The sequence below is a fragment of the Panthera uncia genome, chromosome D1, assembly GCF_023721935.1.
Source record: "Panthera uncia isolate 11264 chromosome D1, Puncia_PCG_1.0, whole genome shotgun sequence".
Taxonomy (NCBI): Eukaryota; Metazoa; Chordata; class Mammalia; order Carnivora; family Felidae; genus Panthera; species Panthera uncia.
The window spans coordinates 87298848-87323422 of NC_064808.1; the positions used below are offsets into that span (position 1 = coordinate 87298848).

At 36.3% G+C, this 24575-nt stretch overlaps 1 pseudogene; it reads left to right on the forward strand.

The window, feature by feature from the left end:
• LOC125929560 (uncharacterized) overlaps positions 1 to 24575 on the forward strand; it is a 158853-nt pseudogene that overhangs the window by 46809 nt on the left and 87469 nt on the right.

A 24575-nucleotide genomic window follows, 5' to 3' on the forward strand; every position in this document is an offset into this window, starting at 1 on the left:
CAAATCTAGAAATAGTTCATGGGATTATCCGGGAAGGCTGAAGAGCAGATTCTAGGCTACAGTTCCAGGAATAACTCCCAGAGCCACCTTATGGACCTAGCCCATCAAAGGTGCTCCTACCCTTTTGAAGGTCAGGGAGTTTTCAAATCAGAAATATAGAACCTCAGCCGACCTCCGAACTGCTTCTGCTGAAATCTGGGTAGAAAACTGGATGCCCATGGCCTGCCTCTTTCCCCATATAACTCTGTTCCTAAATCAGTCTTTCATAGTGCATCTGACTTAAGAACCTAAATATGTGTCTAGTCCCTAACAGCAAGGGGGCTGGGAGATATAGTTTTAGGGCTGGGCAGGGAGGGAGGATGTACTGCTAAAACAGTATTTACTCAGTAAGAGACCATCGAATGTGGAAAGAGCCTTCAAAATGTAAGAGGCTGCCCAAAATGACATGTGATCAAAATACTTGCCACACTAGATTGTCCCGAAGTCAATATGTTATCATCACTCCCCTGTTCGTAGATGTACACTGAATTGCAACAGGAAACTGCATTTCCCAGAACCCCAAACCCTCTGTAGTTCTGGCCACTCAGTATCTGCCAGTGGGAGGCACTCCCACAGGGCGAGTTGCGGGGAAGAAGAAAGCTTTATCCCCTGAAGGCAGATGCAGCAAAGTGTGCAGTTATATTCAGGATATGCAGCAATTTCAGAACCACTCACTTTCCTCATGCAGACCAAGAAATTTGGTCATATCTTTCTAAATGCTTCTGAGAATTCTAGCAGTTTCCATGATAGCTCTTAGAAATATGCTTTGACTGGAGGGTATTATGCTAAGCGAAATTAGTCAGAGAAAGACAAAAATCATATGACTTCACTCATATGAGGACTTTAAGAGACAAAACAGATGAACATAAGGGAAGGGAAAGAAAAACAATATAAAAACAGGGAGGGGGACAAAACAGAAGAGACTCATAAATATGGAGAACAAACAGAGGGTTACCAGAGGGGTTGTAGGAGGGGGGATGGGCTAAATAGGTAAAGGGCATTAGGGAATCTACTCCTGAAATCATTGTTGCACTATATGCTAACTAATTTGGATGTAAATTTTAAAAAATAAAAAATAAAATTAAAAAAAAAAGAAATATTCTTTGTAACAGAAAATTTGCAACAGAATTTTATGTTGGTTACCTGACCTTCATTCTCTCAGCATTTCAAATATTTGTGTAAACCACTAATTTCCTGAAGAAAAATTCTCCATTTTTTAAAAAAGACGTTTGTTTTCCTGACTGAACCTAACTGATACATTATCATTCCACCATTCCTTCCCCACCCACCAATTTCAACAATGCACAATGAGTCATCTCATTTCCCATTTACCAGAAAAAAAAGGCTACATGGAAAAATTCCTGGCCTTGTCCTGATTACATGTGTGTTTGTATTTCGTTGTAGCTCGTTCTCTTCTATTTCAAAGGATGAGGTATTTCTCCCCCTGTTGAAGGTTAATTCTTCTATTATTAGGAATCATTCAGCTACTCTTTCTCTCTTCTCTATCTACATTGTTTTTTTTTTTTTTCTGCCTGGAATGTTCTACCTCTGCCTTTTAAGTTGCTTTTTTTTAATATCATATAAACATAAAATATCACCCATACTAAACACAAGCACACAGACAACGCACCACATTCATCAGGATGGTTAAATTATGCATAAAAGCATTAAAAAAAAAGCTTTGAAAGTAGTTCAAAAACTTTAATGGCTTAAACAAGACTTACCTCCTCCCCACTCCACAGGTCCATTGTTAATGGCCCAAGAGCTCTACCCCTCCTAGTCCTTCAGAGACTGAAGATGACAGAGGCTCCTCCATTTTAACTCAAGGATTCAGGGTTTAAAGTCGCGGACAGAGTTCTACTAGGAGTCACATGTCACTTCTTTTGTGATTTTATGGCCAAAGAAATCACCTGGCCATGGTCTAAATTCAGAGGCGGGGGGATCAGAAAGTGCAAACGGATTGAGAGGGGTTTTCAAAATATTGTTGAACACAACTCGCCTCCCACAAACACACACCCCTTTCTCAACCCTGCACAGGTGTCTCCCACACTGCACACTCAAACCACCTTCATCAGCGGTCTGCATTTTACCACCTGCATTTCCTGCTCAACAAAGTACTGCCTACTTTTTTTCTGGAAAGAGAAATCTAGTGGGCCATAAATTCCTTGGGAGTGACTAAAGCATTGCTTCACTGTGTTCTAGAATCTAATGATGCTATGGAGAAATCGAATGCTATGCTGATTCTCAATCTGTTGTATATCATTTTTTTCTCTCCAATTTTTTGAAGGGTTATTATCTTTGTACCTAGTGTCTTAATATTTTGTGATATAGGCTTTTCTTTTATAGCTTTTCGTTTTTCATGATGTGAGTTTTTGGGTTTTTTTTTTTAATTTATTGTTCTGGGTACTTGGTGGGCCCTTCCAAGTTGGATTTTTTAAAAACTATTGGATGATTTTCTTCTGCTTCCTCAATTCTCTGGTTTTCTGCAATTCCTATTAATCTTAGATTGATGCTTTAATTTAATTCTTTTTCCTCTTTTATAACTTCAACCCTGCTTTCTTATTCAGTGCTCTCAGAAAGCTGCCTTTATCTTGTAATTCTCTGTGAAGATTTAATATCTTTCATATTCTTCATTTTTAAGATTATTTATCCTATTAATGCTCCTTTTTATAGCATTTGTTCTGATTTTATGACTGCACTCTCTTCTTTTACATTTTTGAGTGCATTCATGAGTGCATTAGTGATTCTAGTGGAGTTTTCTTTTTCTTTCTATACTCTTTCATCTAATTTCTTTTTTCTGTACATTTCCTTTTGATTTTTGACCTTTATATTAGAAGCTTTCTTTAAAATTTCAGTTTAATCTTGAGTTTCAATTCTTTTAAATGTGTTTAGGAAGCTCTGTATGTACAGGCAGTTCTTGACAAGAAGTAGACTTCATCGTGGAATGCTTGGGTAGGGATCTTCGAATTTTCTCAGGAAACCCACTGACTGTAAAAAATGATAAATCCTTTTTTGTTTATTTGTTTCATGGTCATCATTTTACCAAAGAAAAGTCATCAGATATCCTGCCTTGCTGGTGTAATGAGCTGTCAGCATTCTGGGAGTCTATTTTAGTTATCTTTCTGCATAACAAATTAGTCCCCAAATTAATGGCTTAAAATAATGTTTATTATCTCATGGTTTCTGGGTGCAGTTTACCTGGTACTTTTGGCTCTGTCTTATAAATAGGGTGAACAATATCCCAATTTGTCCAGGACCTTTCTAGCCTTATCCATCAAAGTCTTGTTCCCCAAGAAACTCCTGAGGCCTGAGAAAACAAGGGCATCTGGTCAACCCACAAGCTTGCGGTCATCTTTGTGCTCCACTGGAAAGGCTCTGTTTCTAGCTCAATCACACAATTATTAGGAATATTCCGTTCTTGGGCTGTTGCATGGAGGCCTCCCTTAGTTTCTTTCTAAGTGGACCTCTTCATAGATCTTGCTTTATCAGACTGAGCAAGCAAGAAGTCAAGAAAGTGCCAGCAAGAGGGCTAACAAGACAGATCAAAGTTTTTGTCACTTAATCATGGAGATGACATCCTGTCAGTTTGCCATATTCTGTTAGAAGCAAGTCCTCAGGCCCAGCCCACACACTAGGGAGGGAGGGAGACAAAGACTTGGATACAAGGAAGGGAGGAACATTGAGTGCCATGTCAGAAGCTGCCCTCTTCAGTTGCAGTCTAATAAGGGAATGGGCCATGCAGAAAAGGGACCTAAGGGAGACTGTTAATTAGTTCACATGATTTCAATATTACCCTTCACTTGTAGCTATATTCAGTGTCCCTCTAACAAAAATCTAATTCAGCTCTTCCTGAGAGTTACGGTGTTCTCCGGAGTACAGGAAGGTGGTGTCACCTGTAGTGTGGGGTGGAAGATGGGATCCGGGAGTAAAACAGATCTGATACAGAATTTCAACCAACCCTCGTGTCACTATCACACCCCACACACCCTGTCTTCTGACCTGTTTCAGCCTTCAACTCAAATCTTCCCGGGGTTCTGAAACCCAGATTGCCCTGCTCACTGCCATCACCCAGCTACTGAGGCACTGGGCTTTCGGCTCTCCCATGTAAGATGTGTAGTTATCACCCATCTAGCCATTTTCTGTCTGCATACAAGTAATGCCATCCTTTTTCTCTTATTTTTTTTTCTATCTTACTAACTTTGTCCTTGTGACCTTACGCTTTTTATAGCCATTTTGTTTCAAAATAGCGATGTTTAAAAGGAAAGCGTGGTAAACACTTGTTTAATCCACCAGGTTAAATTAGAATCCCTATTGTTTCCTGAAACTCTCATAAGGTGCCCTCTTCTCGGCTCCCACAGTCATTGTTTTATTTATGAATCAGCAGTGCCCGGTCTAGTCACTAACACATAATAGGTATTGAAAAATAAATACTTGGATGAAACCAAATCAACCTGATTCTCTTAAGCATAATGTGATAGAGTCCTCAAGAAATCTTGACAGAGGAAGCAAGCAAGCAAGCAAACTAAAAAGCACCCCTGACCTACTGTTCTCAGGTGTTAGGAAGAAAGATAAACAGCACGAGGAATTTTGTAGAAAGGTAGAGCCCTGAAACCAGGGATGTTTGTCCTATCCACTGTCATATCCTCTCTATCAAGAACACTGAACGCCCTATAATAGGTCATCAATGAATATCTGTTTCATGCATGGTGTGTACAGACAGAAGTGCGCTGTAAAATGAGAATACTTGGACGTGAAAGGACAATCACTGGATTACTTCCAGTAAGATAGCCACCCCCCACCGAGCTTCCACTTCTTTAGCTCTAAAACATCTACTACGATATTCGCCCAAGGATGTTGGCTCCGCGGACATTCTGGCATAATGTATGTCAATGCACGTGGACAAATTCTGGTGCCTCGTACTTTCTTAAAATAATATATATTTTTTCTACTTCTAGTGCATGAACATGACATTCAACACATAACCCGATACTATTCCACACTATGTTACTAAGTATAAATTCCAAACCTCAGATTATGCCATATTTTACGTCAGGCATGAACAACAAACCTTTTCTTCCTTTTAAGGGTTTGGTATGTGTGCAGAAGGGGAAATAGAGTAGTCAGTCGTGAGGATTTTAATGGCAAACCTGACATGCCATGAGGTAGCAGTGGGAGATTCCCTCATGCTGGCTAGAGGGTTGCAGAGAAATTTATCCTCTCCCCGGTGATTTTTCCTGTCATTACCACCAATTGTCTCCTTTAGCAGACATGGTGCTCCCTGTATCCAAGACCCTGATGCAATTCCTTTACCCTCCCTACATGCCTCCACACTGACCACTTGCTGACCTCAGCCCTATAAGTCAAAGTTGGAGCTAATAAAAGCTGGCAGATACCTAAACTCCTAATTGAATCTCTAGGTCTTTATTGACTTTTCCCCCCTCCTCCCTCCTTCCTCCTTCTTTCTATCCCTTTTATTTTAGAAAGAAGTTTTTCATTAGTGAACACAAAATATTTAGGTGTCTGGCATCTCCAGAGTGGTAGTGATTGCATTGTGCATTAGCTCGAAAGTTCATTCCCAGCTTAATAGGCTTAAAGCGGAATGGATGCACTTTGGCTAAACCAGGAAGGCTGATTGCTACCTAAATAACTAATTCATCTTCCTAGCAGATGGATGTCAAGGATATTCAAGAGCAGATACACCCAAGGTCACGCCAATTAGTTGTGGAGAAGAGCTTGACTAGAAGGTAATTTGGGATACAAACAGCCTTCATTTCCCAAACCTAGACCCATAATGAACACCGTACATGGTTGAAAGGCTTTGGAAAGACATCCAACCTCTCCCAGGCATGTGGGAACCTGGGGATGAATTCTTCACAAAATGAATTCATAAAAAGAATTTCCACACATCTGGAAGAATCATCAGCACACAAGGGAATTATGGACGTGACACCCTCTCTTTAACTTCTTTGCTGCTGGCCTTTCTTCTTTAGACTCTCTTTGCCGGTCTCACCTTCATGCCGATAGATCAATAGTGATTCTTCACAAGGCTCGAAAAGGAAACCATGGATGATAAAATGAGAGGCATTAAACATTCATGATATTATTTAGTACCAAGACTGGGGCGATGCTCTAGAGGAGGCTGTGCATACTACCTCTTTTAATTTAATTCAATTTAAAATGGAATACCACCATTCAAAATCCACAGGCAGCATCCCACGTATATGAATTCTTATCTCACAGAAGAAGGCAGCTACGCAGATCAATTAGCTCCTACTCTCCAATTCCTGGAAACTACTGATCCAACACCATCAGCCAGTTGCCAACCATTAATGGTGACTAGTTTTATATGTAAGACAGCAGGGTATGTGATTTCTTCTACCTAAAACTTTCCTTCACTTCTCTGGTATAAATAGGCTAGTAACGTCATCTGGTGATGCTTTCAAATGACTTTACCGGCAGCCAAGATTCCCAACAGCCAAGACTATGTCAGGAGCATCTTCTGGACCAGGTGTAAGGTCCTCAGGGTTCTTGATTTCCCTGGTTCTATCTCAGATCTAACGGGCAAATCTGCCCAAGAGAGACGATCACAGAAAGCAGAACAAAGCCAGAGCAACCGTTTAAGCCCAAGAGTATAAAATGTCTTGCAGACGCAATTGATGTTCACCGGAACCTTTGTTATTTCCACCTGTCATAGATGGTCTCCTGCTGCGCCTGTAGCCCGACTGGTGCTTAGGTTTTTCCATTTTGCTGGGAGCTCTGTTAGGCTAATTTGATATTTTAAAACTCTGTCACTGCTGTTTTCATTTAATATGTAACTAATCAGTCCTGCAGTCTGTTGTGCCCTGCTGTTGCTAGCAAAGCTAAAATAGGACGTTTTGATTAATTTTTTTCTGTTTTTGAGCAATATGTTCTGATAACTTCTAACATATTGACTCTGGGATATTTGAATGTATGTTCTGATTCTGATGTTGTATCTTGTGGCAGGTATTCAGTTATGGAGACAATGCACTTCCAGGATGAATATGAATTCAGTGTATAACATGCACATATAGAACCTTGGAAAACCCAGAGTATGGCTATCCAAAGCACAGAATATTGGAAATATTGTCCTGAATACACATCTCAACAGTAAAATACACTATGGAATTTCTGGAGATCCTGAAGGGAAACCATTTTAAAATGTATTCATATTCCTTTCATGGCCATAATGACTGCTCATATTCTCTACAAAATCCTCTCACTTTGGAATCCCTTAACCATTGACTCATTTCCCATTTTGAACACTATAAACCACATACGGATGCCCCATCACAATTCTGTTATACCTTTACCTTCAGAATACTCACAGTAATAGAAACATACATTTGATTGGTGTGGGAGTTATAATTATATTGCAAGCAATAATTGATTTCAATTCTGTGAAATTTTAGCCATAGTTCCCTTAAGGGTCCAATTGTGCCATGGTCTTCAAACATACTTTATGGAAATATATACTCAAAGTTCAAAATGCCTGCATTGCATAAAATTAGGTTAACATTTTTATAATTATAATAGTTTGTACATAATAATAATAATAATATCTATTTAACACTTACTGTGCAGAAGTTTGTTCTGCAATGTTGTACAATATTCGACGGCTCATTGGTTTACTCAAATATGTGGCTGTTACATTGCCTATTTAGTGTCACAGAGTTAACACTTTAATGAGGTGAAAACACATGATAATATGTTTTATTTAAAATGTGGAACATGTTTTAAAAAGGAGAATGCGAATTCTGGCTTGGGCTGCCCTCGCCAGAAGAAAGATCACTGTTAGAAACTATTTCACTCTCTCAGCTTTGGTGAATTTTAGTGAAGAGACACTAAAATGGGGAGGAGACGCATCTTGGGTAATGGAAGTACATGGGCCATGGAAGGGTTCAGGAAAATAATCTGAAATACAGTATAGCACCAACTTTCAAGTAGTGTATTCTTCAGTTATTATAAATTAGTCATGAGCCCCTATAGAGGTGACATACATGTCTAGGCTGACACGTACACCCAACCAAGAAAGTAAGTTTAAGAAATAATGAATCATAAATGGAAGAAAATAAATATAAACATTAAAAAAAATAAAGTCCGTTAAAAACAAAACAAAACAAACAAACAAAAACTCCTGGGCACAGAGACTCTAACGAGCTTGCATTTTCCCTTTTCTGATTTTGTTCTGTATTCTTTACTATAATAAATCATAGCCATGAAAAACAAAAACAAAAATGAAATACTGGATGAAATAAATAGATTTATACTCCAAAGCTTCTCTTTTATACTACTATGAATCTTCAAAACGTTAACAGGCAATTAGCTTTTGTTTTAAACCAGATCTTCTCCCTCCCTCCCTTTCTCTCACTCGCTCTCGCTCTTGCTCTCTCTCTCTCTCTCTCTCTGTCTCCCCCCACCCCCAAACTCTCTTTCTGCAAGGGTTGGATGACTAATCTTCTTTGGAACATTACTCTGGGAAATACTACTTTATACCATTCGAGTATTATTCAGAATTAAACATACAACAGTACTTATAAATACCTACTTATTTAGAATGGTGTCGCATCTTGTTAAAAAAAAAAAAAAACAGTAATCAAGTAGCTGAAAAATAAATGACAATGTGAAAAAGATTCTCCCTAATGAAATAAGGCACTGGGCACAGAAAAGAACACCACAGCAACATGAACCTTACCATCATGTTGCTCATAGAGATGATCTCCGGACTATTATCTTGCTGATTATTATGAAGACCACATGTGATGGATTATATAAGAGATTTATAAATTTGTACGCAATATAAAGTATTGCTTACTCTAAGAAAAGCAGTATGATATTATGAGTGAAACTTGAAGTTATAAGATCAGAGCTGAAACGCCAATAATACCAGTGATCACACAGGCATTCTGGAAAGATAATACTTCCTATAACACAGGACTGAAGCAAGAATTGGAGGACAGATATGTGAATGTACTTGGGAAATCTTAAAGCACTACAGTAAGATTACTCACACTGAGGTTCATGGATATGAACTTGAGGAGTCGCTTTAAGTTTGTTTGGTTTTGTTTTTGTTTTTTTTGAAATTTATTTCAGTGATCATCTTACAAAATTTACTTTTTATAGAATTGACAGGATTTGTTTTTACTCCATGAAACTATTTTACAATGATAGTCTCCTATCAAAAGGCATTTTCAAAATATAAGAAGACCTTGTTTTCTTAAGTCAATGCTTCTCAGACTGAGATCCATGACTACATTCGTGAGGTCTGTGTGAAATAATTTTCCTTAAAATGGGTCTTGGCAGACAGTTTTGAGAATCACTGCCCTATAATTACTACAGATATTACAATATCAATAACCTTTTTTTAGTGTTTATTTATTTTTGAGAGAGAGACAGAGACAGAGGGCGAGTGGGGGAGGGGTAGAAAGAGAAGGAGACACAGAATCCGAAGCAGGCTCCAGACTCTGAGCTGTCAGCACAGAGCCTGACATGGGGCTCGAACCCACAGATTGCGAGATCATGAGATCATGACCTGAGCCGAAGTCGGACACTCAACCGACTGAGTCATCCAAGGTACCCACTGTAAGTTAACTTAAAAGCAGTGTGGAAGAAGTTAAGTATAATGACTTTATATCATCATCAATGAGAGTTAACTTTTTTTTTCCCCTGTTAAACTTTTTTTTTTTTTTTTTTTTTCTTTCCGATGTTAAATCTGTTGCCACACTGTTAAATGTCTGGGATTCCTCTGGTCTCAAAGTTCTGGTAAATACCAACAGTTTGTCTGTCCTCAGATGGGATTTTTCTCTTCCTGAAGAACACAGGCGATGTTCCAGTTATGATGGTCACCAAGGTACTCAGAGTCTCTGCCACTGAGACACCAGTGAAGCAAAGCCTTCTCCAGGTAGGTCTCTGTGTTTCCTCAGATCTGCTACTCCAGGCCTCTCTACACAAGATGTGCTCCCTAGAGCACACAAGTATTCTCAGTAAGAGACATGGGGATTCACAAAAGGCCCATGTCAACACCTTCCATAGATCTGCATGCTCTGGAGATCGGCCTGTGACGTGCAGAACTTTCCAGAAGCTTCGATGTTTCTGGCAGTAAAGGAGGGGATTCTTACACTGTTAGTATTTAAAAGTGAATTTATCAGTCACCACTCCTGATCTACAGCTTTAGATACCTAGTGAATGGGCTCTTATTTTATTTATATACAAATATATTTATTTATATATATACATATATATGATTATATATATGTGTGTGTGTGTGTGTGTGTGTGTGTGTGTATGATATGGAATTTGCAGAATTTATTTTTTATAGAATTTCCCAAATTTACTTTAACAAAAGATATAAAAATCTTTTTTTTTTCTCTTTCTCACTGACAAAACAGGGCATAGTTCCCCTGAATTGCATAAGAACAAGTTATGAAAGATTAATAGAGCTAAAGATTTCTAGTTAATGAGAATTCTTTTCTCTGAAAGTCAAATATATACCTTTGAAATATAAAATACATGTATATATGACATGCACTCAGAGCAGGTAAAACATTTGAACAGATACAAATATTAGTGAGAATTAAATACTTCTCTTGCTTCCCTGGTACAACTGTTACAATTTTTCCGTTACAAGTTGAGTGAGCCCATTGGGTTTATTTTGGGTCTGAAGGTGTACAGATTAAAAGACCTCAATAAGAGAAGAACAATGGCACCACAACCGATTTTAGACTCAGTTCATTTAAACAAGTTTCATCTTGATAAATGTAATATCAGGACCATAAAATTAAAAAAAAATACATTATGGTTAAAAATTTATTGAACACTTACTACAAGGTAGGTTCCCATCCTTGTGGTTTGAATTTTACTCCTACAATAAATTCAACTTGCAGCTAAAGAAACTGTGGCAGTATTAGGTTAAGAAAGTGTCAGAACTGGGGTTCCAGCTTGAGCAATCGTGTTTCCATTGTTTTTAAGCACAACTGACCACACATAACAGGAAAGACTGGATTTTAAAGCCAGTCTACTCCTGCTCTTACGTTAGTATTTTAAAACATGATGGATCAGAAGAGAATTAGCATCGTACTGAGAAACTGAGGACACGGATGCAAATTTTACCAGTTGCGACCATGACTATGATGTGGAGAAATCATTTAACCCATGGGACTCCATTTTCCTCATTTGAAAGTTGAAAGGGTTGGGTTAACTCCCACTGACAGTAAATGCGTAGCAAACACGATGCTAATCCTTTGGTCTATATTCTTGTTATGAATCATTACACACTCATTTCCACCGACTTTGTACACAGAATTACAACCTTCTCCACCCAGCTTTGCCTCATAATCTCTTTTGATTGACTGGAGTTGGTGTGTGAGATAAAGCCGATCCTGCATCCCTGGACAATGTGACATAGAAGCTCTCTTCCAGCTCTAATATTAAACAGTTCTATGTGCTTAATAACATAATTATACAGCTGGGGCATATCAGAGTATGCGCTTTGAAGCTGGAGAAAATGGAGAGATTCAAAGATGGGCTGTGAGGAGAGGGAACTGAGCACTAAGAAATATGAAGACGCTGTATGAATCTCTAGAAATATTTTCAAGGCTGACTCATGCCTATGCCTTGAGAAGTAGGAAGCCTTCCCCAGTGAGAAAATTTACTTCCCCATCTAGGCTCTACTCCGTTTCTCAGCATGAAGCCAGAACACTGAATTTATTAGCAGTACAATGAATTATTTCATTTAATCACAGGCTTGGATCATGCTGTCGAATCTTCTCTGTAATTGTTCCATTTCCTACAAATGTGGATGGGTTCTCATCTACAATCTCATTTTTGCTTTCAGACCACATGCTACCAAAAAGCAGGAATGTTATCCTGAATTATATTTAAACAGCCCCATGTACTTGGACTCTTAATAAAAATTATTCAATGATAATATAAGGAAGAAAGAAAAGGTTAAGAGAGAAAGGAAAAGAGGAGTTTTGACAGGCACATGATTCAAGACACCCTTGAGTTTTATCCAATGGAAGTCTTACATATGAGAAGCGTAATGGGTTTAAAGTTCTAAAATAAATCATGTGTGCTCTAATTATTTTCCCTTTATTAGAACACTTATTTCTATGAATAGTCCATCTAGATCCTTGCAGCTGTTTTTAAAAGCTAATGTGCCTTTATCTTGGGTGGATCTCTCCCTGCCGAGAAAGCCAAGGGATAGTCAGGATAAGGAATAGGAAAAAAGAGGATTATACAAGACTGTTTGGGCATGCTTTGAATCTTCTGGAGGCTGGAGTTTTTAGAGTTTTGGAAATCGCTTTTTCTGAATGCATCATCTTCCAGGTCCCCAAACTGTAGGCAGCTGGATAAAGACTCAGAGATTCAAGGTTCTTGCCTAACTCAATATACCAATCCAATTAAAAAAAGAACAATATATGGGTTCTTTCAGGAAAACTAAGAGCAAATTGTATAAAAGAAAGGGTAACAGGGGCGCCTGGGTGGCTCAGTCGATTGATTGTCTGACTTCGGCTCAGGTCATGATTTTGTGGTCCATGAGTTCAAGCCCTGCATCGGGCTCTGTGATGACAGCACAGAGCCTGGAGCCTGTCTCAGATTCTGTGTCTCCCTCTCTCTCTGCCCCTCCCCCGCTCATGCTCTGTCTCTCTCTCTCTCTCTCTCTCTCTGTCAAAAATAAATAAACATTAAAAAATAATAAATACAAAAATAAAAAATAAAGGGTAACAGATTTGTGCTCTTGTGTACAGGGGAGTCATCTGTATAAGGTAAATCCTTCAGCTGAGAATGACTTTATAAAAGCTAGATTAGAAGGACCCTGAAGAGAGGGGAACGGATTAAGTCTAGGAAAAAAGTTATTCACTGATCCTTTCATTCAGGGATTTTCCAATGCATAGCATAAGGCATAGAAGGGAAACAGAACATAGCACACAAAACCTTTTGGAAATAGCATGAGATCGAGAAAACAAACTGTTAAGCATCATGACTAATTAGTTACTCAGGACGTGCATGGCCAAGAACATGGAGAAAAGGTCACCACAAAGATGTGATGTAAACAATCTGTGCAACTTTTGTTCTCAAAACTGTATTGTATCCTATGAAACATAAGAATAAGAGAAAACAAAAAGAAAGCAGTTTCCAAGAAGATTTAGGTAGTGTAATAGGGTATGGGAATTTAGACAAAAGAAAAAATGTTCTTCATGGATAGAGGTCCCTGGAAATATCCCCAACTTGCATTTTAGAAGTGTGAAGTGTCAAGTTTTAAAATCAAAGAAAACTAGAAAGAAGTCCAATCAAAAGTCTGAAATTCAGCATTATCATCTGTCCCTCAGTACATAAGTGTGATGTGCTCTCTCTCAAGGTGCTAATCAGAAGGAAATTAAATCCACTCTGGAGGAAGAAATATCATCTGAAGCCTACACAATTTCCTATGCATGATTTTTGCATCCAAATAAAAATTATCAGGAATACCAGGATGCAGGAACAAGTGACTAAGAACAAATAGAAAGGAAAAAAAAAGTTACTTGAAGAAAATCATAAGCATTCCTAAATACAGGAGTTATTTGACACAGAATTTAAAATAACTACCTTTAAGGGGCACCTGGGTGTCTCAGCTGGTTAAGCACCAATTTCGGCTCAGGTCATGATCTCACAGTTTGTGAGTTCTAGCCCCGCATAGGGCTCTGTGCTGATGGCTCAGAGCCTGGAGCCTACTTCAGATTCTGTGTCCCCTTCTCTCTCTCTGCCCCTCCCCTGGTCGCACTTTGTCTCTCTCTCTCTGTCTCTCTCTGTCTCTCTCTGTCTCTCTCTCTCTCTCTCTCAAAAATAAACATTTAAAAAAATACATTTTAAATGTTCAACAAATCAATGAAAAGATACAGAATTCCTCAAGAAAGCTAACTAAAATTTGTAAATAACATAGTGAAAGAAAAAAATAAAAATAAAGATATAATTATTAAATAAGACATCAATAGATACTCGTATCAGTAGATTAGAGAGAAGGCTGTTTAAGCGGGAGACAGGTAAGTAAAAAATATCAACAAAAGCACACAGAGGAGCAGAACCTTACAAGACACATCAAAAGTTTAACATACTGCAACTGGGACACTGAAAGGAGAAAAAGCACAATATTTAAGAAACTGTGGCTGAGAATTTTCCAAAACTGATGAGGGAAACAAAGACACATATTTTTAAAAATTTTTTTAAATGTTTGTTTATTTTTGAGAGAGAGAGACAGAGCATGAGTGGGGAGGGGCAGAGAGAGAGACACACACACACACAGAATCCGAAACAGGCTCCAGGCTTTGAGCTGTCAGCACAGAGCCCGATGTGGGGCTCAAACCCACGAACTGTGAGATCATGACCTGAGCCGAAGTTAGACGCTTAACCGACTGAGCCACCCAGGTGCCCAATAAAGACACATATTTAAGGAGCATTATGCATTCCATGCATAAAAATTACAAATAATACCACACCTGGGCATTTTGTTGTTAAACTGATGAATATCAAAGGCAAATAAAATATATTTAAAACAGAGTAAAAGAGAGAGATCACCCTCAATAAGATCAACATCTATCACTTGGCCAGACATAAGTCATAAGTGTATTCTTAAAGTGCTAAAAATATAATGTCTGATCTACAAGCATATACCAAGCAAGAATACCCTTCAATACTTAAAGATAAGTTTCTGCTACTTGATACGGTGGAAAAACTGGCATAAAAGACTGGTTCTCCTGTTGTCAACTGCTATAAATTGAACAAAATATATGAGGGCTGCTAGAAATTCTTTGACAACACAAGGCATATGAACTTAAACTTTGAAAAAAAGGAAATTTATGGGTTGAGCTCCATGATTGCAATGTCTCTTTATTTGAGATCCCATTTTCCAACTATAGCAAAGTGAGCTGGAATGAAACACGGTGCCTCTTAAGAGTCGAGGAAGCACAAATCTGAACTCGAGGGAGTTGAAGAGTTTGGAATATTTGCATTGGCTCACTAAAAACTAGGGAGCTAGATGGAGAGGAGTTTATCCAAGAAAAGAATCAAAAATAAATCTAATTCCCCACAGTTATAAAGAGGAATATCAAATAATCATATCAATAGATGCAAAAAAGTCATGACAAAATTCAACACACACTTGAACTCTCAGTAAACTAAAAATAAAATAGAATTTTCTCAAATGACAAAGAATTACACTGATAAATTTTCAACTGACATACTTAGTAATGAATGACTAAATAATTTCTAGCTAAAATCAAAAAGAAAAAGAAGCATGAATATCTGCTTCAATACTTCTGTTAAGTGGTGGAGGTTTTAGATAATGCAACAAAGCAAGAAAAATAAATAAAGGTATAAACACCTGGAAAGAAGTAAAACTGTTTCTGTATGTAGATACTGAAAATTTTCCTTTTGAAAATGGAATCAAGGGAAGCCTGCCCATTAACCCCACTTTTAATCATCACTGTAAGGGAATTTTTATTGAACACATAAAGTATGAAAAGGAAAAAAGACTGTAACTAAAAATATTTAGAGGAGTGTTCTTCATAGATGTCATAGTTGCGGATGTAATAAACTGCAAAAATAGTATAGAAATCAACAGCTACAATCAATGCAATCAATAAGTAAAATTATCAAGGGCTGGTTATAAAGTCAATATATAAAAGTATTTATGTTTCTATACATAGGAAAAAAAACAAATGAAAAATCAAATTAAACAATTTATACAATTTACAAAACACTGAAGACTGAAATAATGGAGGATTGTAGAACGTGCAATACCTACTATCAAGACATTCTACAGACCTAAGAATTGACAATGCAGTATTTCCCAATTACAGAAATATATGCTAACAGATAAGAATATAAAGTCCAGAAACACACACACATACATGCACACATATGCACATCCTCATAACATACATAATAATGTGGATTACAGCAAAGTTGCCATTGTAGAACAATTTGGAAAGGATGATATTTTGATAAGTGATGCTAGATCAACTGGACATCTATTTGGGGAAAAGCTATTGCACATGAATTATAAAGCAAAAAAAATATAAACTACAAAACAATAAACCTTCTTTATTACAAAATAAAGATAAATTACATACCAAATACTAAGTGATAACCAAAATATGAAATAAAAACCAACGAAACTCATAAAAATTCATGAAGTTCATGAATTCACAATTGGTGGCAAAAGATTTCATCAACAGGACCCAAAGTGTACTAACAATAAATCACAAGATTACCAAATTATACTACACTGAAAGAAAATCAGGTCGTCTGGTCATCAAAATAGCTGTTAACAGAGTGTCGTGAAAGCCAAAATGTGGAAGAAGGCATTTGCAAAACAAGTCTGACAAAGGATTCACATTCAGAGTTTATATACAAAAAGTCAATAAAAGAAATAAAAAGGGACGCCTAGGTGGTTCAGTAGGTTAAGTGTCTGACCTCGGCTCAGGTCATGATCTCACGGTTCGTGGGTTCAAGCCCCGTGTCGGGCTCTGTGCTGAACTCTTGCTCAGAGCCTGGAGCCTGCTTTGGATTCTGTGTCTCCTTCTCTCTCTGCCCCTCCCCGCTTGTGCTCTGTCTCACTCTGTCTCTCAAAAATAAATAAATGTAATGAAAAAAATTTTTAAAAAGAAATAAAAAGATAACCTCATAGAAAAATGAGCAAAGATGTTAACTGATCATTCATGAAAGAGTAAATTTAATTGCTAATTAATATATGAAAAGATAATCTACTTTATAAATCATCAAAGAAATGTAAATTCCCACATTGCAACCATTATATCTCACCAGAATGGCTAAAATGACAAACAAAAAATATTATGTTTCAGGGAATGTGTGAGACAGCCAGAATTCTTATACACTGTTGCTTATGGTACAAATTGGTATCACTATTTTGAGATTTCTTTGGTACATACCATTTATATATATCCTTCCAAAATACTATATGAACTAAAAGAACTGAATAAACAACCAAAAGCAAACAAACAAAAACACAAACATGTATCAATTTGAGTGATTTTTAAATGTAATATACTCATATACCTGAATACGAACAATAATGAAAATTACTAAGTAATCTCAGATATAATATTGAGAGAAAGAAGTCAAATACAGAAGAGAAAAATATACCAGTGATCTTAAAGGATACTTTTATATAAAGTTCAAAAATAATACAAGTCTACTATGACAAAATGAGGAGTTCTATGGATCTAGTTCCCAATGACATTGGTGAATATTTTAAAGATAACAACCCCTGGGGCACCTGGGTGACCCAGTCGGTTAAGCATCTGACTTCGGCTCAGGTCATGATCTCATGATTCGAGGTCGAGCCCCGTGTAGGGCTATGCGCTGACAGCTCAGAGCCTGGAGCTTGCTTCAGACTCTGTGTCTCCTTCTCTTTACTCTGCCCCTCCCAGCTTGAGCTCTCTCAAAAGTAAATAAACATTAAAAAGAATAATAATTAGATAAAATAATAACCACTTACAGTCTCTGGAAATGACTCTAAAGGCATATCCCACATGAAAAAACATTTATTCAAGAAAATCTACTACAATTCAGTATATTCTTATGGAATATAATAATAATCTGATAATCTGTGTTATTTGAACTGAAACCCATTCCCTTCCTTCCCCCTGCCAACTCAGCAAGATGGAAGTGTCATCCCATACGGTGTCAGACAAGAACACACAGCCCTTCCCACAAGCTCCGATTTGGAAGCCTATCTTCCTGGAACCTGCAGGACATCAGTATTTGTCCTCCTCTTCCCAGCTGGCTGTTCTAGGTGAGTGAATCCAAGACTTGAAGGCTCTCTTCTTACATCTAGCCTTACTCAATCGATGGAAGCTCCACCCTGAGCATAGAGCCAGTGATAATACTGGAACTCTCATCACCCCTGCCCCTACTCCTGAGATACTGATTTCACACCAAGAGCGACAAGTTGAGACCTGAGGCCACTAACCCACTCCTCCACCAAACAATTATTTCCTAAAGCTGGAATGTCACTCAGAGAGAAATGTACCATTGTTCCCAGTCCCAGTCCCAGAACCCTGGCTCACAAAAATCACCTGAGAGAGGAAGCACGATGTAAAACAGATAGCTCCTAATCTCTTCCCAAAGGATCTATCTTAATTTGCACCACAATATAGAGAAGCACAAGCCTAAGAGCATACATATATCAACAGAAGATATTATGGTCAAGGACACTTGGAAGGAAATGAAACAAAACACTATGAAAGAACCAACAGTCAACAGAAAATCAAAGGGGAAATTATGAAATATTTTATATTTCCAAGTGAATGGAAATGAAGATACAGTATGCCAAAACTTAAACCAATTTATATTTTAAATGCCTATATTAAAAAAGCAGAAATAAATCCAATCAATAACTTTACCTACCACCTTGGGACAATAGGAAAAAAAGCAAACTAATCTTATAGCAAACAGAGGAAAAACAGAATCAAGATTAGAATAGAAGTAAATGAAATACAAATAGACACAATAGAGAAAATCAATAGAACAAAATATTCTATAAATAAAATCAACAAAATTAAAAAATCTTTAACTAGATCAAGAAAAACAAAGACTCAAGATGTATGCATTAAATGTGTGTACTTTCTGCATCATATCAATCATACCTTATTTTTGTATCAAATTAACTATACCTCAGTATATCAATAAAACTTTTAAAACTAAGACTCAAATTACTATAATCAAATGTGAAAGAGGGGACACTCTTACCAACCTTAGAAAAATAAAAAGAGCCATAAAGGAACACTGTGAACAATTGTATGCCAGTAAATTAGATACATTGAATGAAATGGAGAGATTTCCAGTAAGATATACCAAAACTAATTTAAGAAGAAATAGGCTATCTGAATAGACCTATACTGAAGTTATAATAAGAAACCCGCCCACAAAGGAAAGCCCAGGCCCAGATGGTTTTACTGGTGAATTCTATAAAACATTTAGAGGAGAATTAATATCAATTCTTCATAAGCTCTTCCAAAAACTAGGAAAAGATGGTTCACTTCCCAACTCATTCTATTACCCTGATGCCAAACCAGACAAAAATATCAGAACAAAATAAAACTACAGACCAAATCTCTTATAAATATATATGCAAAAAGTCTTTTTAAAAAGAATTTTCTTAATGTTTATTTATTTTTGAGACAGAGAGGCAGTGTGTGAGTGAGGAAGGGGCAGAGAGAGGAGACAGAATCTGAAGCAGGCTCAAGGCTCTGAGCTGTCAGCACAGAACCCGATGCAGGGCTCGAACTCACGAACTGTGAAATCGTGACCTGAGCTGAAGTCGGATGCCCAACCGATGGAGCCACCCAGGCACCCCTATATGCAAAAAGTCTTAACAAAACACTCGCAAATGAAATCCAGCAACGTATGCAAAGGATTACAGACTACGAGAAAGTGGAACTTACCCCACATATGCTTAAGCTTGGTTTAACATCTGAAAACCAGTAATATACCATATTAATACAATAAAAAATAAAAGTAATATTAACATAAAGAAGAAGGGGCACCTGGGTAGTTCAGTTGGTTGAACATCTTACTCTTGATTTTGGCTCAGGTTATGATCCTAGGGTCATAGGATCAAGCCCCACATCAGGTTCTGTGCTGAGTGTGGAGTATGCTTAAAATTCTTTCTTTCTTTCTTTCTTTCTTTCTTTCTTTCTTTCTTTCTTTCTCTCTCTCTCTGTCTTTCTCCCTCTGCCCCTCTCTGCTGCTTGCATGTGTTCTCTCTCTCTCAAATAAGAAATTAAATAAAAAATTAAAAAAAAAACATAAAGAAGGATAAAAATCTTATGATCATCTAAATAGATATAGGAAGACCATTTGATAAGATACAACATCCTTCAGTGGCAAAGAACAGAAAGAAACTTCCTCTAATTGAGCAAAGCACCTACAAAAACCTCTCACAGTTAATATCGAACTTACTGGTGAAAGACTGGATGTGTTTCTCCAAAGATTAGCCAGGGGAACTAAGCAAGAAACATAAATAAAAGGCATTCATATCTGAAAGGAAGACATAAAACTATCTCTAGTCTCAGATGGCATGATTTTGTATGCAGACAACCCTAAGGAGTCCTCTCAAAAGCTATTAGAAGTAATAAAATGGTTCAGCAAAGCTGTAGGGCACATTAGTAATATATGAAAGTCAATCCGATTGCTCTGCACTAGCAATAAACAATATGAAAACAAAATATAGCAAACAATTCCAGTCATAATAACATCAAAATTAATAAAATACTTAAAAATAAATGTAACAAGGCAGTATAAATTTATATTCCGAAAAATACAAAAAGTCAGCGAAAGAAACTGAAGATCGAATAAATGGGGAGAAATCCCATGTTCATAAATCAAAAGAGTTAATACTGTGAAGATGGCAATGCTCCCCATTTTGGTTTATATATTAAATGCAATGTCTCTCAGAATCCCAGTAGATTGCTTTGTAGAAACTGACTAGCTGATTTCAAAATTTTTATGGGATTACAAAAGACCCAGAGTATCCAAAACAGTCTTAAAAAAAAAAAAAAAGGAAGATTCACATTTCCCAATTTCAAAACTAACCAGAAATCAATGCTAAGAAAAACTTACTGGCAGAAAATATATAGATACATGGGATAAACTGAGGGTCCATAAGTAAAACAAGACATCTATGGCCAAATGATTTTCAGAAAGGGTATTAAGAGGGTATCCTTCAATCAGGAAAGAATATCCTTTTCAACAAATGGTCAACTGAAGGGGCACATACAAAAGAATAAAAATTGAATCTTTCTTTATACTATGTATAAAAATTAACTCAAAATGGGTCAAAACATAACGGTTAGAGCTAAAATGATAAAACTCTTACAAGAAGATATGAAGATAAATCTGTATGAACTCAAATTCAGCAAACAGATTCTTAAATATGATACCAAAGAATAAATAACAAAAGAGAAAAACTGATAAATTGGACTTCAAAGAAATTGAAACATTTTCCTTCAAAAGGCACGATGAAATAGTGAAAAGATAACCCATAGAATGGAAGAAAAATATTTGCAAACCATATATCTGTTAAGGAACTTTTTTTCTGGAATATATGGAGAACTTTTACAACTCAATAATAAAAATACAAATAATTCAATAAAAATGGGAAATCCAGATAGATAGATATTTCTCCAAACAAGATATACAATTAGCCAATAAGTACATGAAAACATGCATGACATCTTTAATCATCAGGGAAGTGGATATCAAAACCACAGTGAGATACCATTTTATACCTACTATGATGATGAGGGAAAAAAAACAGAAAATAATAAGTTATAGAAAGGATATGAAAGAATAGGAACCCTCATACACTGATGGTGGGAATGTAAAATGTTACAGATACTTTGCAAAAAATGTCTGGCAGTTCCTCAAATAACTAAACACACAGTTACTGTATGACTCAGCAATTTCACTCCTTTGTTTATACCCAAGAAAATGAAAACATATGTCTATACAATAACTTGTATACAAATGTTTACAACAGCATTATTCACAATATCCAAAGGGTGGAAACAACCCAAGTGTTCATCAACTGATAAATGTTAAACAAAAAGTGATACAGCCATCCAATAAAATATTATTCTTCTTGTATTATTATTCATATTAAAACTGAATAATAAAAATACTATTCATTCATATAAAAAGAAATAAAGTATAGATACAGGCTACAACATGTATGAATCTTGAAAACATCACGGTCAGTGCAAGATGTGATTCCACTTATAGGACACATCCAGAATATGCAAATCTATAGAGCCAGAAAGTACATTAGTGCTTGCTTAGGGCTATCATTCCCTATCCCCCTATATACAGGAGAGATTATAGCTTTTAAAAAATATGGAGTTTTTTTTGAGCTGATGAAAAGGTTTTAAAATTGTGCTGATGGTTGCATATATCTCTGAATATATTAAAATACATTAACTTCTATACTTTGAATAGATGGATCATACAGTATATGAATTATATAATAATAACACTTTTTAAATCAGAATTACTTTCTGTAGTGAGAATCAAAATGGTGGTTCTCTTCATTGGAAGTAATGATTGGCAAGGATCGCAATAAATGTTTCTCGATTGCTTAGACTATAATATTAAGTTGACCTGGGTGGTTCAATCTAGTGCATCCAAGTAAAAAAAAAAAAGTGATGATTTAAACATGTATTTATACCAATGTTACTCTTACGTTTAAGAAAAAAAGATGACAACAAAACTCCACTGAAATAAACTTCAGCCTTTAGACTAGATGAAGTTAGGGATTGTTTCCCAATGGAAATGATTAAAAAACTGAATAAATATAACACTGCATGTCGACTATACTTCAATAATAAACATGCAAACAAATAAATAAACAAATGCATAAACAAATTAATAAAATGCAAACCGGATCATTTCCTTAGGGAAAATAATCGAGTAAAAATATGTGGACCAACATCTCACAGGGTATTGGAAGCCCGGCAGCAAAGCATGGTGATCCCTGAAAGATTAAACAAAAAAAATGTTAGCATTAGGATTGGCCGTAGTGTGCTGCCTGGAGAGTTTTCAGGCCATAGGACAGTAAGAAGGAACCCACGCAGAGCCTGGTGGCCTTTCTGAGCTGAGGAGATGAAAAATGGGAGTTCTGGGAAATACAGGAGGCAAGAATATGTAGGGCAAAATTTCAAAGGGAAGAGTTATGCACAGATCCAGGTTTTCCCAGGATCCCTCTTAGGAATTCAGCTGACTACTGATGTGTGCAGGAGGGTGGGGAAAACTATCAGAGACTAATGAAAGAATCACCTGATTTAATGAGTACAACAATCTGTAGGGCTCACACTGGGCTGAAAATAGTGTCTGTTCACACTAAGCAGAGTGCAAAATCCAATAACTCACGAGACATTATGTAGAGTGCACAGAAGGGTCACGCCTCAGTAGTGGGAAATAATTAGCCCACTCTGATCCCATGTAAAAAACTTTTAAAACATTCCAAAGGATCAAACTGTTGCCAAGTTATTTAACTGTGTCCAAAAACAAATCTCACAGATATTTATAAGACTACAAAAATGTCCAGCATCTAATATGGTACAATTTATCCTATCAAGCATTATTAGGCATCAAGATAAGCAAGAAATATGATCGATAAAGAGGAGAAAAACATTCAGTTAAAACCGAACCAGATGGCTAGAGAAGCTAGAATCAGTAGTAAGGATCTTGAAACAGTAGTTATAACTATATTCTCTACGTTAATGAAGTTAAATAGAAATGTGGGAGACATTAAAAAACTAAGTCAAAATTTTATTTTGTTAAATTTTTTAAGTGAAACTTAAATTTTTAAAGCAAAAACTATGTAAAGTCTGAAATGAAATATACACAAGATTAAAAACAGATTAGATATTGTAGAAGAAAGAATCAATTAACCTGACATAGAAGTAATGTCCATCCAAAATGGACACATCCATCCAAAATAAAACCATCCAAATAAAACACAGAGATGAAAAAATCTGAAGAAATGAGTGTCAATGATCGGTGGGCCAAATCCATTCAGCCTAATCATATGTGTAATTGCAGTCCCTTAAAGATAAAGGATGAGATATCTGAAGAAATAATATCTAAACATTTCCAAACTTCATAAGCAGAAATACACAGAATCAGAATGTTTAGTGAAAGTCATATCAGAAATCTGAAAAAAAACTACATTAAGCATATAAGAATAAGACTGTAAACACAAATCATAAAGAGAAAATCTTAAAAGTAGCCAGGAAAGGAAAAAAAAAACAGAATAAATGGATTGTAACAGATTTCTCCTAAGAAATAATGCAAATGAGAAAACAGTGGAACAATTTCTTTCAAGTGCTGATAGAAAAACAAATATGTCAACCTGTAGTTCTATACCCAGTGAAAATATCCTTCAAAAGTAAATGCAAAATAAGGACTTTTTCAGATATTCAAAAGCTAAAAAAATTCTTCACCATAAGAGTACCACTACAAGAAACATTAAGGAAAGTATTATATGCAGAAAGAATCTAATACCAGACAGGAATATAATAACAAAAAGCTCCAAAAAGCACATGGGTAAATACATGATTTTTCCCACATTATTTAAGTACTTATAATACTTTAAAAAATACTTAAAAAGTACAATTGACTGTTTAAATAATGATAATAACAATATGGAGTGTATAGCATATAGATAAGTAATATATATACATATAAACATAAAGGTTAAAGGGGAGAATGAAAGTATACTGCTGTAAAGTTCTGATACTAATGTAGCATGGCATAATACCATTTGAAGGTGAACTTTCATAAGTTAAAGATATATGCAAAAAAAATTAAAACAAAACAAATAATCTATGTGTATATATATATTTATAGTTTTGCATTTTACATTTAAGGCTTTGATTAATTTTTATTTGATTTTTGTGAAGTGTGTAAGGTCTAGATTATTTTTCTTACATGTAGACATCCAGTTATTCCAGCATCAA